This window comes from Macrobrachium rosenbergii, chromosome 6 (genome assembly GCF_040412425.1).
Source record: "Macrobrachium rosenbergii isolate ZJJX-2024 chromosome 6, ASM4041242v1, whole genome shotgun sequence".
Lineage (NCBI taxonomy): Eukaryota > Metazoa > Arthropoda > Malacostraca > Decapoda > Palaemonidae > Macrobrachium > Macrobrachium rosenbergii.
The window spans coordinates 15,339,247-15,352,736 of record NC_089746.1 but is presented as its reverse complement, the minus strand read 5'-3'; the positions used below and the strand labels follow the sequence as shown (position 1 = coordinate 15,352,736).

The following is a 13,490-nucleotide window of genomic DNA, read 5'->3' as shown; positions in this document are numbered from 1 at the left end:
CCGCGTCGATACGTAAATAAATAATTTGCCCGTCGTAGGAGAAACTTGCCCTCTTTAGAAATTTTTACAATGAAGCTTCTAATGTCCAATAAAACTTTTGGTATTGATGTCAGATGAAGACATCGGTGAAAGGACGTGTTTTGGTGGCTGGTGGGACACGTTTGGGACATCAGGGGGTCCCCACACGATGTCACGGACATCTTTTGTCGACATGATTTATATCCCGTTCCCTGTCCCCTTTCTCTCTCTCTCTCTTTGCTAGATGGGCCAGGGAGCAGAATAGTTGATTGGAGGGCGCTCGAGAGAGAGAGAGAGAGAGAGAGAGAGAGAGAGAGAGAGAGAGAGAGAGAGAGAGAGAAACTATCTTATATTTAAACTATACTCGTATATAGTATTTAGTGATGTTATAGCCCTGTCCTAAACATTTCAGCCGCAGATAAGTTAGAGAGAGAGAGAGAGAGAGAGAGAGAGAGAGAGAGAGAGAGAGAGAGAGAGAGAGAGAGAGAGAGGTTGGTTAGCCTTGAAGTACATTTCCTTAATTTTTGAATGGCAACTCATAGAATTTATTCCCATTGGAATTAGCGAATCTGAAAAGAGAGAGAAGAGAGAGAGAGAGAGAGAGAGAGAGAGAGAGAGAGAGAGAGAGAGAGAGAGAGAGAGAGATTAATTTTTCTTAAAGAGCACATATACGGATAATTTAAAATAGAACGGATAATTACAAATAAAAGAGAGAAGAGAGAGAGAGAGAGAGATCCCATTGTAATTAGCGAATCTGAAAAGAGAGAGAGAGAGAGAGAGATTAATTTTTCTTAAAAAAGTACAATAATTTCTCAGATAATTACAAATAAAATAGAAGAGAGAGAGAGAAAGAGAGACTGGCAACACTGCGAGGTCCAGCTTTGCGACGTCCAGAGAATTATTAAATAAAACCTCTGGCAACACTGGAGAGGGCTGTCATGTCTGTGCATATATCTGATTCCTTTGAAACTGTCTGTTAACCCTTATCTCATTAACCCTTTTCGATCTTAATCTTTGAGGGATGTAGGGGGTCGGGGGCTTGGTGGGGCTGCTGTCATGGAAGTATATTCATGAGAAGGTAATAAAATAAGAGATTTATTTTTTGTGTGTAATATTACTATTGCTACAAATCCTACTACTACGACTACTACTATTAATAGTATACTTGAAATTTCTAGATATTTTCTACGTCTACTACTATTACTCATTATACTTTAGATTTTTGGATATTTTACAAATTATTCATTAATATCGGTAATAATATGAACAATACTGCAATGGAAAATGACCATAAATCGTAAAAAGTGTTAAGATAAATATTATCTACTTATTTCAGTGGCATTTTATAAAGACAAAGTATTTGAAATACATAATACACATATCATCACCATAACCCACATTTTATTTATAATTCCATTACCATCAACTTTCACATCAATATCATTATCATAATTAGAATATGTATATGTACAGTATATACATATATATATATATGTGTATATATATATATATATATATATATATATATATATATATATATATATATATATATATATGTAAATGAATGTCAACATTCAATTCACCTATATTGTATGATGAGCTGAATCAAAAGCAGCATAAAAGAAGGCCAAAACAGAAATATACAGAGACCAGAATCATGTTTGTTTATCGATTTCCTCCATAACAAATCGGGTGATTAATAGACTTAAAACAAAGCAAAACAAAACAGAGTAAAGCAAAAAGAAAGTCTCAAAAGTCTAAAAATAAACTAGACGTGAAAAAAAACGAAAGAAAAACAATGCGTTATTTCATTAACCCCTGAAGACACGAAGTGCTCTAGAGAACTTCTCCAAGACGCCAGCCAACTTTTGTCTAATGGATTTAAGCGCTGGACCTTCCATTCCTTCCTCTTTTTCCTCTTCCTCTTCTTCCTCTTCCTCTTCCTCTTCCTCTTCCTCTCTTCCTGGTACAGATCGATAATAAAAAGTTGACTTGACACGGACGTGATAAATGGTACAGAGAATGGACTGAGAGAGAGAGAGAGAGAGAGAGAGAGAGAGAGAGAGAGAGAGAGAGAGAGAGAGAGAGAGGCATATTCACGTGTCAAGAGAGAAAAAAGAGAGAGAGTGGGGAGGGGGCAAGGGAGGCCTATCCACATGTCCACAGAGAGTGAGAGAGAGAGAGAGGGTGAAATGAATAGGGGGACAAGGGACAAGGTCCACGGGGGAGTCAAAATGGCAGACCCCTCCGATGAAATGAAAGGGTTTTATCTAGACAGTCTTAATCTCATGATAAACTGTCATTCGGTGACTAGTGACCTCACTGGGGCACCGCCGTAAGTCATTCATTAGAAGTGTGTCTTTTACAGTACGTGAATTCGCAAGTGCCTGTTTAACAACGTGCAATACTTGCTACACGTAAGCTTACGTGCAAGGTTATGTTCTTGGGTACGTAGTATAGCAGGGACTTGTATATGCTATGGCGTCTATTAATATTCTTTTTACCTTTCCATATTTCTGTTCATTAATCTTCTGTTTTTATATTTGTATACATTAATCATCTGTCTTTCTGTATTTGTTTCCAGCAATCTTCTATCTTTCTATAATTGTATCCATCAGTCTTCCATCATCATGTATTTGTATCCCTCAGTCTTCTATCCTTCTGTAATTGTATCCACCAACCTTCTATCTTCATGTATTTGTATCCCTGAGTCTCCTGTCTTTATATATTTGTATCCATCAGCCCTCTATCTTCATATATTTGTATCCCTCAGTCGTCTGTGTTTCTATAATTGTATCCATTAAGCTTCTATCTTTCTAGATGTGTATAAATTTACCTTCTATCTTTCTATATTTGTATCCATTATAATTACAATATCTATCTTATTTTGAGAGGTGTAATTACCAACTGTAATTAATTCATCTCCCAATAACACTTTTGAAAAATATAGATCATATCACTCACACATAACCATCAAATAGGATGCTTCATATGGTATCATTTGTTTGTTTGTTTGTGTGTGTGTTTTGACACAGCAAAACCGATTGGATGTCTAAGCAAGTACAAAATGCGCCGAAGTTTCCTCGGCGCAATCGAGTTTTGTGTACAGCCGCTCGTATAATCAAGGCCACCGAAAATAGATCTATCTTTCGGTGGTCTCGGTATAATGCTGTATGAGCCGCGGTCCATGAAACTTTAACCACGGCTCGGTGGTGGCCTATCCTGTATCGTTGCCATACGCACGATTATGGCTAACTTTAACCTTAAATAAAATAAAAACTACTGAGGCTAGAGGGCTGCAATTTGTTATGTTTGATGATTGGAGGGTGGATGATCAACATACCAATTTGCAGCCCTCCAGCGTCAGTAGTTTCAAAGATCTGAGGGCGAACAGAAAAAGTCCTGACAGACAGACAAAGCCGGCACAACGGTTTTCTTTTACAGAAAACTAATAAAAAGGAAATCGAAGAAATAAAGAATAAAGTGCATGTTCAATTGTTAAGTGGATCTAATGAAGTTGAGTTTTATGCTTTGATGTATCTGCATAATTGTTCAAATACAGTACAAAGTTAAACTTCTTTTTTAAGTTTTTGTGTTTTTATAAGTAGAAAAGTTTTGAAAAGTGAGAATGAAGCAAAATGCAAATTAAAAAATGTTTACCTGTTATACAGTTGGGTATCTGATTGCCTGGAAAATAATAATAGTAATAATAATAATAATAATAATAATAATAATAATAATAATAATAATAATAATAATAGTCAAGCAACTACAGATATAACACACTCTTTCCACAGTCCTATTTTTACAAGAAACCAGTCACTCTTGCTCCTACAAACTTCAACATAATATGCTTTCAATATATATATATAATATATATATATATATATATATATATATATATATATATATATATATATATATATATATATATATATATATATATATATATATATATATATATATAATAGCCACAATGCCCTCTTAACTTCTCGAATTCTTCGCGCTTTTTTGGATGCGCTTGCCACTACAAACCCTTAAGATCCACGTGCAAGAAATTTGAAGCATGATTAGGGACGCGGGTTCGTTTCCCACTACCGGAAATCATAACTGCTTCAGATTTCTTGCATTTGGATCTTAAGGCTTTGTAGTGGCAAGCATATCCAAAAAAGCGCGAAGATTTCGAGAAGTTAACAGGGCATTGTGGCTATTACTATTACATACGTATCTAGTAAAAAGTGACCAGTAGATTCTACACACACACACACACACACACACACACACATATATACATATATATATATATATATATATATATATATATATATATATATATATATATATATATATATATATATATATATATATATGTATGTATGTATATAATTTATATATATATAATGTGTATGTGTGTGTCTTTATGTTAGACTGTGAGCACCCACAAACATATTCCCCTTAATAAGAGACCTGTAGTGAGAGTACGCTTCTGTCAGCCGATCTTTAAAACAGCGTACACAATTACGCTTAGCTCCCTACACCCTACCCCTATAACCCTTTCCCCCCTCCTCTCTCCCATTAAATCCCCCTCCGCTCCTCCTCCCCTCCTCCCCTGCTCCTCCCCTCCCCCTCCCCTCCCCGTCTCGTTGTCCACCCACCACAAGCGCCATTATCATCGTCATTTTCGCGGCGTTTACCCACAGAAAGATATTCATTGACGTCCCTCATCTCCTTCTGGAGAACTTCATCACTGGCCATTGTGTTCTGGACAATGTGTGTGTCTCTTGTTGCTTCCGCAAAGATGCTGCAGTGAAGAAGAAGAAGAAGAAGAAAAAGAAGAAGGATGAGAAGAAGGAGAAGGTGAAAAAGAAGACTCTGATATTCTTAAAGGGAGAGGTTCCTGCTCTTCATCTACCCATTTCCCTTCCCTCCCTCCCTCCACCAACCCTTCCTGCTCTCTCTCTCTCTCTCTCTCTCTCTCTCTCTCTCTCTCTCTCTCTCTTCCACATTAGATTTCTTTTTAAGTCTTATTGCGTCCTGTTGTCTTCTAACTCCTACGGTATTTTTTTAGCATTTTATTTTTCTCCTGGTTATCTCTTGTTTTGTTTTGTTTCCCTCCCCTTCCCTTCTCCTTTTCTCTCTCCCCCACACTCTTCCCTTCCTTTCCGTATTAGATTCAGTTCTAAGTCATATTGACTATTTTACTAAATTTTCCATAGATAACAAAGGATTAGGTGAACTCTGCTACGGCATCATTTTTTTTTTTTTGTCGTTGCTGCTGATGCTGCAGCTCAATTCATCCACACAATCAATTGCAATAACTTGCTAAGAACTCTTCAAAGACTAGAATCAGAAGAAAGGGCTAAAAAATGGACATGGTAAAATGCGAATGAAAATCATAAGAAAATAAGCGAAAATGATCGTATAAAAACTATTACTATAAAATATAAAGAAACCGGATTTCCGGAATGGCAAGAAAAAGTCACAGAACCATTAAAGGTAAGAACCATGACGCATAAAAAATGAGCATTACTGCCTTTCTCAAATTTACGAGCAGTAACGTCCATAACAAGATTTACAATGAGAGAGAGAGAGAGAGATTCTGCCACTAGGCTATATGGCACCGTAGTATTTACATGGATGTAGATACTGATTGTCAGTGAAATAAGTTGCACGCCCTTACTCAGCAACCTCTTGTACTTAAAGTTTCGTGTTAGATAATAATAATAATAATAATAATAATAATAATAATAATAGCATCCTTCATTTCAGCTCAGGGCCATATACAGAGATAATAATAACATCTTTTATTTCAGCTCAGGGCCATATAAAGATGTAAACAGTTTTGAAATAATACAATATAAAAAATTAAGATACTCGGGATAGGTAATTATCATAATAAACGGAATAGGAAGATAGTCGAGACTTAAACCTTTGATTGATTGCCTTAATCCTTATTGGTACGATTAGGAAGGCAAAAAAAAAAGACAAACGAAACAGCCATTTTTGCATGATTAATCTCTAGAAGACGAGAAATAAATCCAGTGTTACGTTGTCAACAACATAAAATCTCTGTTTACTGGTAGCAAATAGGTTCTGAAGCCCTTGGCTGCAATGTACCATAAGCCTTGTGAGAATTCCAAGCCTTACGAACAACATCTTATTTTCTGGATGTTGGAGAATGTTCAAATTAGATGAGGAGAATAACAGCAGATTTCTTTACTTACATTTTTATTTTATCTGTTTATTTATTGATTTGTCAATTTATTTTTTCTTTTCTGATAACTGATCTCTTCTTTCTGTATTTCCTATTAGCTTCTGTTGCTTCTTTCAAATGAACAGCATATTATTCTTTGGAAGCTTGAATTCCAAGTCAATTGCCCCTTTGGTGGGCTTGTTCCATATGAATAGGATTCATCTTCTGAATAATAATAATAATAATAATAATAATAATAATAAATAATAATAATAATAATAATAATAATAATAATAATAAAATTCTCATAGTAGCATGAGTCTTGACATGGAGAAACAGATCCGCAGTTATGTATATACACATATATTTACAGATAAATCTGTACAGATAGCTCTGTATAGATTTATCTTTAAATATATGTACATAGACATAACTGTGGATTTGTTCCTCCAATATAATAATAATAATAATAATAATAATAATAATAATAAACGATATTCATGTAGGCTGTTACTTCTTTCAAATGAACATCATAATATTCTATGGTAGCTTGGATTTCAAGTCAGTGACCCCTTTGGTGGGCTTGTTCCATGTGAATAGGTTTCAACTTTTGAATAGTAATAATAATAATAATAGAAATAATAAAAAGCCGTATTTATTGAGAACCGAACAGGGGCTCCACCAGGGTTAAACGAAGCCCCCTGGGCAGTCCCGTGGTAAGAAAACTCGTCACTGAAGTCGGAGGCAGTCGCTGTCGGTGGTTCGAATCCACCAGGTGACTACTGCTTATTAATTATAATTCTCTTTCGGTATTATTTCCGAGGCAGAGCGAACTGAATATTAAACAATATTTGTAGCTTAATGTTTATGAATAGTTAACAGTACATTCACGCGAGTAATATGTATCTACGCTCGCGTGCGGGTGCGTAAACGTATGTATAAGACGTCCATACGAAACCTAGCACCAATGCGGGTATAATTAGCCTTCCTTGAATACAAGACGAGGCAATAACAGTTAAATGGCGGCGCATTGTGAATCAGAACCCAGGAGCATCGCTGCTCAAGGCTTCCAAGTCATTGTCGAGAGGCTTCATTATACAGCTTCGTTATACAGCTTCAACTGACCGAGATTACAGCTTCCTCCCGCTCCGCTTTTCCCTAAATGATCTCAGTCCACTTAACGGTTCATTTGATGGTGTATACAATATATATAGATGGCCATTGGCCAGGATCTCTAGAGGTTTTAGGGCAGTGGGTTGGGAACAGTTGGGGGATGGTGATGGGATGGGTGAAGGGGTGTGTTGAAATGCTTCTTCGAGGCGAGAGTAAGGAGCCCAAGTTTGATCAAACTTGATATTCTTCATGACTTCTGAAATATTTTAATCTCTGAAATCGTAAGCATTTTTTCCCTCTTTCCTTGTATACTAAAATTGACGAATCTCATTCAGTAGAATTAAAAGGTATAAAGCTGTTAACGAACCGTTAAACTTCATGACAGCATTATTCCAAAATACTGTTAACGAACAGAAATGAAATTTTGGTTAGAGGTATAAAGAGTAAAAACTAAAAACTCTAGTTCTGCTTTATTTTCAGTTCTACTCCATAGAATTAAACTGATCTCTTGTAGCAAACATATAAACAATAGCTGGCAAATAAAAGATGAACGGAACCTTAAAAAAAAATTTTGGTTCCTAAAAAATTGTTCACTATTTACTATTTTCCACACAACCATTCAAAATGCTCTGTGAAAGATTTATGATTTATAAATACCACAAATTTTTATATACTTTAATTACTTTTCATATCGAAGGCATAGTCATTACTTCTGGATTATCAGATATCAACCCACTAACGGTTTTTTTTTTTTTTTTTTTTTTGTAAATTAAAACATTCTTAGAATCATAAAACTATTTGTTAAAGAACATGTTCACCAGCACTAAAACCAATAATGCTTAAGAGTTTACTTTGACTGTGTCTCAGAATATATGTAGTAAATATACATTTCCTTTTTTTTTTTTTTACAGTAAACCGCCGAAGAGCAGAGGAACTGGAGAAATGAAGTGAGTATCTCTTAACCAATTTCTTCATTCTCTCACGCTCACAAGTGAGTTACCGAAATAGAGTTGCTATATATTGATTTCATCATTGAATTTGATGACTTCAGGTTACGTGTTCTTTCAAGTGCTTGTGTGATTCGTCCTCTGCCTTTTGAGCGTAATTATTTTTACTTTTTTTTTTTTACGTTTCCTTCAAGACTCAGAGTTTAAATCTGTAAACGGTTGTCGCTCCCGTCGGCCTTCGCTTAAATAAAATAGCTAGTAGGTTTTGAACTAACAAATGCATCGGGCATGCCAATGCTGGGAAATTTCTTTGAAATATTATTTTGTTACCTGTTATTTTTTAACAAACAATATTGGTGGTAAACGATTATAAATTATATATATGTATATACTGTATATGTATATATACATATATACGTATATATATATATATATATATATATATATATATATATATATATATATATATATATATATATATATATATATATATATATATAATCATAACAGGAGCCACTGCTCAAACCACATCGTCGGGGCAACGAGGGAAAGCGCAGTGCATTTCCATGATTTATTGTGCCGACGTTTCACAACACATCTCGGTTGCATTTTCAAGGCTGTAAAAATGTGAACACCATATTACTCGTAATAACTCCTAGAATATTTCGACAAAAAATATAGATTTATTACATCGATATCCCCAGTAAAAGTAAAATATAGCAGAATAGTGAAATTGCAAAAAACCACAGCAGAACACACAGAGTTATGGGAAAAAAAAACTCAAGAACGTAAAAAACATAGAAAATATGTAAAAAAAAAAAAAGATGAAAGAGTAATCTTCACATCACTGGTTACATCAGTATATTTAAAGTGAGACAAAATAAAATTAGTAAAACCAGCAGTAATAAAAAAAGTAAAGGTCAAAATAAAATTAATACAGCTAAAAGATTGGACAGTCCACTCCCTGTCTTAAAAGTTACTCCTCTATGAGAGCCCAAGCGTACTCTTAGTAGCCTTTTTGTACGTCCCACATAGGTTCCTCGACTATATCTAGGGCTGGTTTTTACTAATTTTATTTTGTCTCACTTTAAATATACTGTTGTAACCAGTGATGTCAAGATTATTTTACGTCTTTTTTTTTTTACATATTTTCTGTTTTTTACGTTCTTGAGTTTTTTCCTGTATCTCTTTGTATTTTGCTGTTTTTTTGCAATTTCACTACTCTGCTATAATTTGCTTTTACTGGGGATGTCAATATAATAAATCTATATTTTTTGTCGAAATATTCTAAGAGTTATTACGAGTAATATGGTGTTCACATTTTTACAGCTTTGAAAATGCAACCGAGAAGCGTTGTGAAAAGTCGGCACAGTAAGCCATGAAAATGCACTGTGCTTTCCTCGTTACCCTGTCGATATATATATATATATATATATATATATATATATATATATATATATATATATATATATATATATAATAACTCGACTCGTATACGTACAGACAGACAGGCAGACGATGTCACTTCTAAATTCTCAGCCATGAAAAGAAGTACTAAACTAGAGATTGAACAAATTAAAACTAAAACAAAAAGAGAAAAGAAGAAGAAGAAGAAGAAGAAGAGAGAGAGAGAGAGAGAATATTATAATATCGACCGGAATAACAAATGGTGCCAATACCTTCGGCGCGATACGACACTACGACACTGTCTGTTCCTTGGCGTAAAAGGTGTCGTAAAAGGGGTGTCGTAAGAGCGTTTTAGTGTCGGACTCACGTTGCTTTCGGCGTCGTAAAGTGGCGTCTAATGATCCGCCCATCGGGGCTTTTCAGAATAACCTCCTCCGACGGAGATATGCTGCTCCCGCTGGAGGAGTGGTGGGGAGGGGGTGTGGTGGTTGGGGGAGGACCCTCGTCTTAATATCCTGCGTCTCCAGACTGACCGCCGGAGATGTGGAGAGAGAGAGAGAGAGAGAGAGAGATTAAGCTCCTTTAAGATTCTGATAAAGAGAGAGAGAGAGAGAGAGAGAGAGAGAGTGGTGTTTTATATATATATATATATATATATATATATATATATATATATATATATATATATATATATATATATATATATATATATATATATATATATATATATATATATATATATATATATATATAAGTGTGTGTGTGTGTATACACAAACACACATATATGTATATATATATAATGTATGTATAGAGAGAGAGAGAGAGAGAGAGGACCTTTAAAACGACTGTAAGTTTAAAGGCCTATAAACGTATCGGTAGTTGATGCCAATGAGAGAGAGAGAGAGAGAGAGAGAGAGAGAGAGAGAGAGGCTGTGGATTTTAGGTTTAAGGCTTCATAAATGGTTCCGTATTTGATGCGTATGAGAGCGAGAAAGAGAGCTTTTGATGACAGAGAGATATAGATAACAGGAGAGAGGGGGAGATGGATTGTAAGGCTGGTTACAGGCAGTCTTTTTACTGGTTATAAACAGTCAAGTATTTGAAGATGTGAATGGGTGAGTGTGTGTGTGTGTGTGTGTGTGAGAGAGAGAGAGAGAGAGAGAGAGAGAGAGAGAGAGAGAGAGAGAGAGAGAGAGAGAGAGAGAGAGAGAGAGAGAGAGAGAGAGAGAGCCAGGGGTGGGCGATTTAAAACTGAAGAAGAGAGTTTCATGTTGATAATAATAATTATATTGGATGATTATGATTAATTATATATACATATATATATATATATATATATATATATATATAATATAAATTATATATATATATATATATATATATATATATATATATATACATACACAAGTATATATATATATATATATATATATATATATATATATATATATATATATATATATATATATATATATATATACATACACATTATACATTATACACATATACATATATACATCGTTAATTTTGTAGTCTTTTTTTGCTCGACGAAAAACAAATAAAGCAAAACTAGAAGGCATTTGTTCTTTTGCCTCAAAATTTAAAATCAAGAAACACAGCCCAACCGGGTCTAAAATGAAGGCATAGAGGGTATTGTTAATATTTTCTGTTCAATTACAGGGCAAAAAAAAAAAAAACTTATAATTTTCCCAGAAAACAGAATCAAGGAACACAACACAACCGACTCTAAAATGGGGTTTCTGTATCATGAATTCAGGGGAACAATGCATTTACCTCTGCAACAATGCAGAAATAAATGGAGTGTCAGAATCATTGTATTGATAATGTGACACACTTTGGAAACAGCAGTGAGAGAAGTGTTCATTCTCTCTCTCTCTCTCTCTCTCTCTCTCTCTCTCTCTCTCTGTTGGGGTGATCAGGTTATATAGGAAAAAACACCTTTTGCTGTAATCTACGGGATATAGGCTTATATCTATGCATGGTTGACGAATATCTCTCTCTCTCTCTCTCTCTCTCTCTCTCTCTCTCTCTCTCTCTCTCTTTGATTAAATTGTCTTGAAAAAATAACGGCTTTGGTACTATGTGTAAAGGCTCTCTCTCTCTCTCTCTCTCTCTCTCTCTCTCTCTCTCTCTCTCTCTCTCTCTGCTTAGAGCAAAACTTTTATTGTGCTGAAATTCAAGTGCTTGCATGTAGCATTGCAGGCGCCAGCAAAGACACTTTTTTATGTTTGCGCAAAAAAAAAGTAAAAATAAAAACAAAGACAATATCATGACGCTCCGAAAGTATGTCGACGTTTTTGCTGGATTCATATTGTGAAGACGCATCATAATTGAGAGATTCCTCGTGTAAGGAACGGGATTGAATTGTTGGTCGATATTATTTTAATTTGATTCTACGTTCTTTTAAATCGTAGCGTGATTTTTCATTTTAGATTTATTTTGATTTTCTACTCTCTTTTAAAACGTAGAGTGAATTTTAAGAATTTTTGATTTGAGTGATTTATCTTTGTGTTAATTTTGTCTGAATTTTTCTCTACTTTCCATTAAAACGTAGGTAAAAAAATTTTTTTGCTTCATTTCAATTTTCTTCTGCATTCCTGTAAAACGTAGAGCGAATTTCTTTTATTTTTATCATTTTATTTTAATTTTCTTATAATTTCTTTTAAAAGATAGTGTGATTTTTCTTTTTTTTTGTTTTTCACCTAATGAAAAATACTGAGTTCATTTCTAAGAAACTCTACAGCTCACAAGGTGTAATCTTAGACTGATTTCTTTTGAAAATACAAGATGCTATTTATTTCTTTTGAAAATGCAAGATGATATTGATTTCTTTTGAAAATACAAGATGCTATTTATTTCTTTTGAAAATGCAAGATGATATTGATTTCTTTTGAAAATACAAGATGCTATTTATTTCTTTTGAAAATGCAAGATGATATTGATTTCTTTTGAAAATACAAGATGCTATTCATTTCTTTTGAAAATACAAGATGCTATTTATCCCCTTCTTAATTAAAACTGAATATTCCTCATAACTGGGTTTATCCTTATAATTCATTCACCTGAATAAGGATATATTTATGCTCTTTTTCATAAATGAGAGTAATGAAGCATTGTCCTAATTACGCGTCGGAGGTCGTGCGGTTGATCAACCTAGCCCTTGTTTTCAAATGACCCAAAATAGTGATGAGTCGGCCTGACTTCTTCTTAAGGAGGATCGACACTTGAAAGTTTTTATCTCATGTGAACGAGGTTGCTGAATCTCATTAACTGTTCATGATGCTTTGATTAAGATTAAATTTCGTCTGCTCCTGTATCTCTCTCTCTCTCTCTCTCTCTCTCTCTCTCTCTCTCTCTCTCTCTCTCTCTCTCTCTCTGGTATCGTAGAGCAAGAGATTATGAGTTTAGATACCAGCTGAATATATAAGCATATTCTCTCTCTCTCTCTCTCTCTCTCTCTCTCTCTCTCTCTCTCTCTCTCTCTCTCTCTCTCTCTCTCGTTGTCCCACTCTGCCTGCTCTTGCGCTGTATCATAAATGTAATTAAATGTTCAACAGCAGCTAGATAAACAGTCTAACAAAAAGCTGAAAAATACTAAAGTATTCTGAAACATATGATTCAGTCATCAGTATAATGACTCATTATTTTGTCAACTTAAGCTAATGACTTTTAGCTTCATTATAGTAATGGTGAACAATGCGAATAATTGGCCAATAAAATGTTAATTTTTGTTTAATGACCAGATTCTTAAGATTCTGACGAATTCTGACATTCTTATTATAAGGTCAA

At 34.4% G+C, this 13,490-nt stretch overlaps 1 long non-coding RNA gene across 1 annotated transcript in view; it reads left to right on the top strand.

The window, feature by feature from the left end:
- Positions 1–13,490, top strand: part of LOC136839224 (uncharacterized) — a 528,811-nt gene that overhangs the window by 108,676 nt on the left and 406,645 nt on the right. Inside the window, exon 2 of the long non-coding RNA XR_010853259.1 lies at positions 8,236–8,271. This is a non-coding gene — a long non-coding RNA (uncharacterized lncRNA). The remainder of the gene's footprint in view (positions 1–8,235; positions 8,272–13,490) is intronic.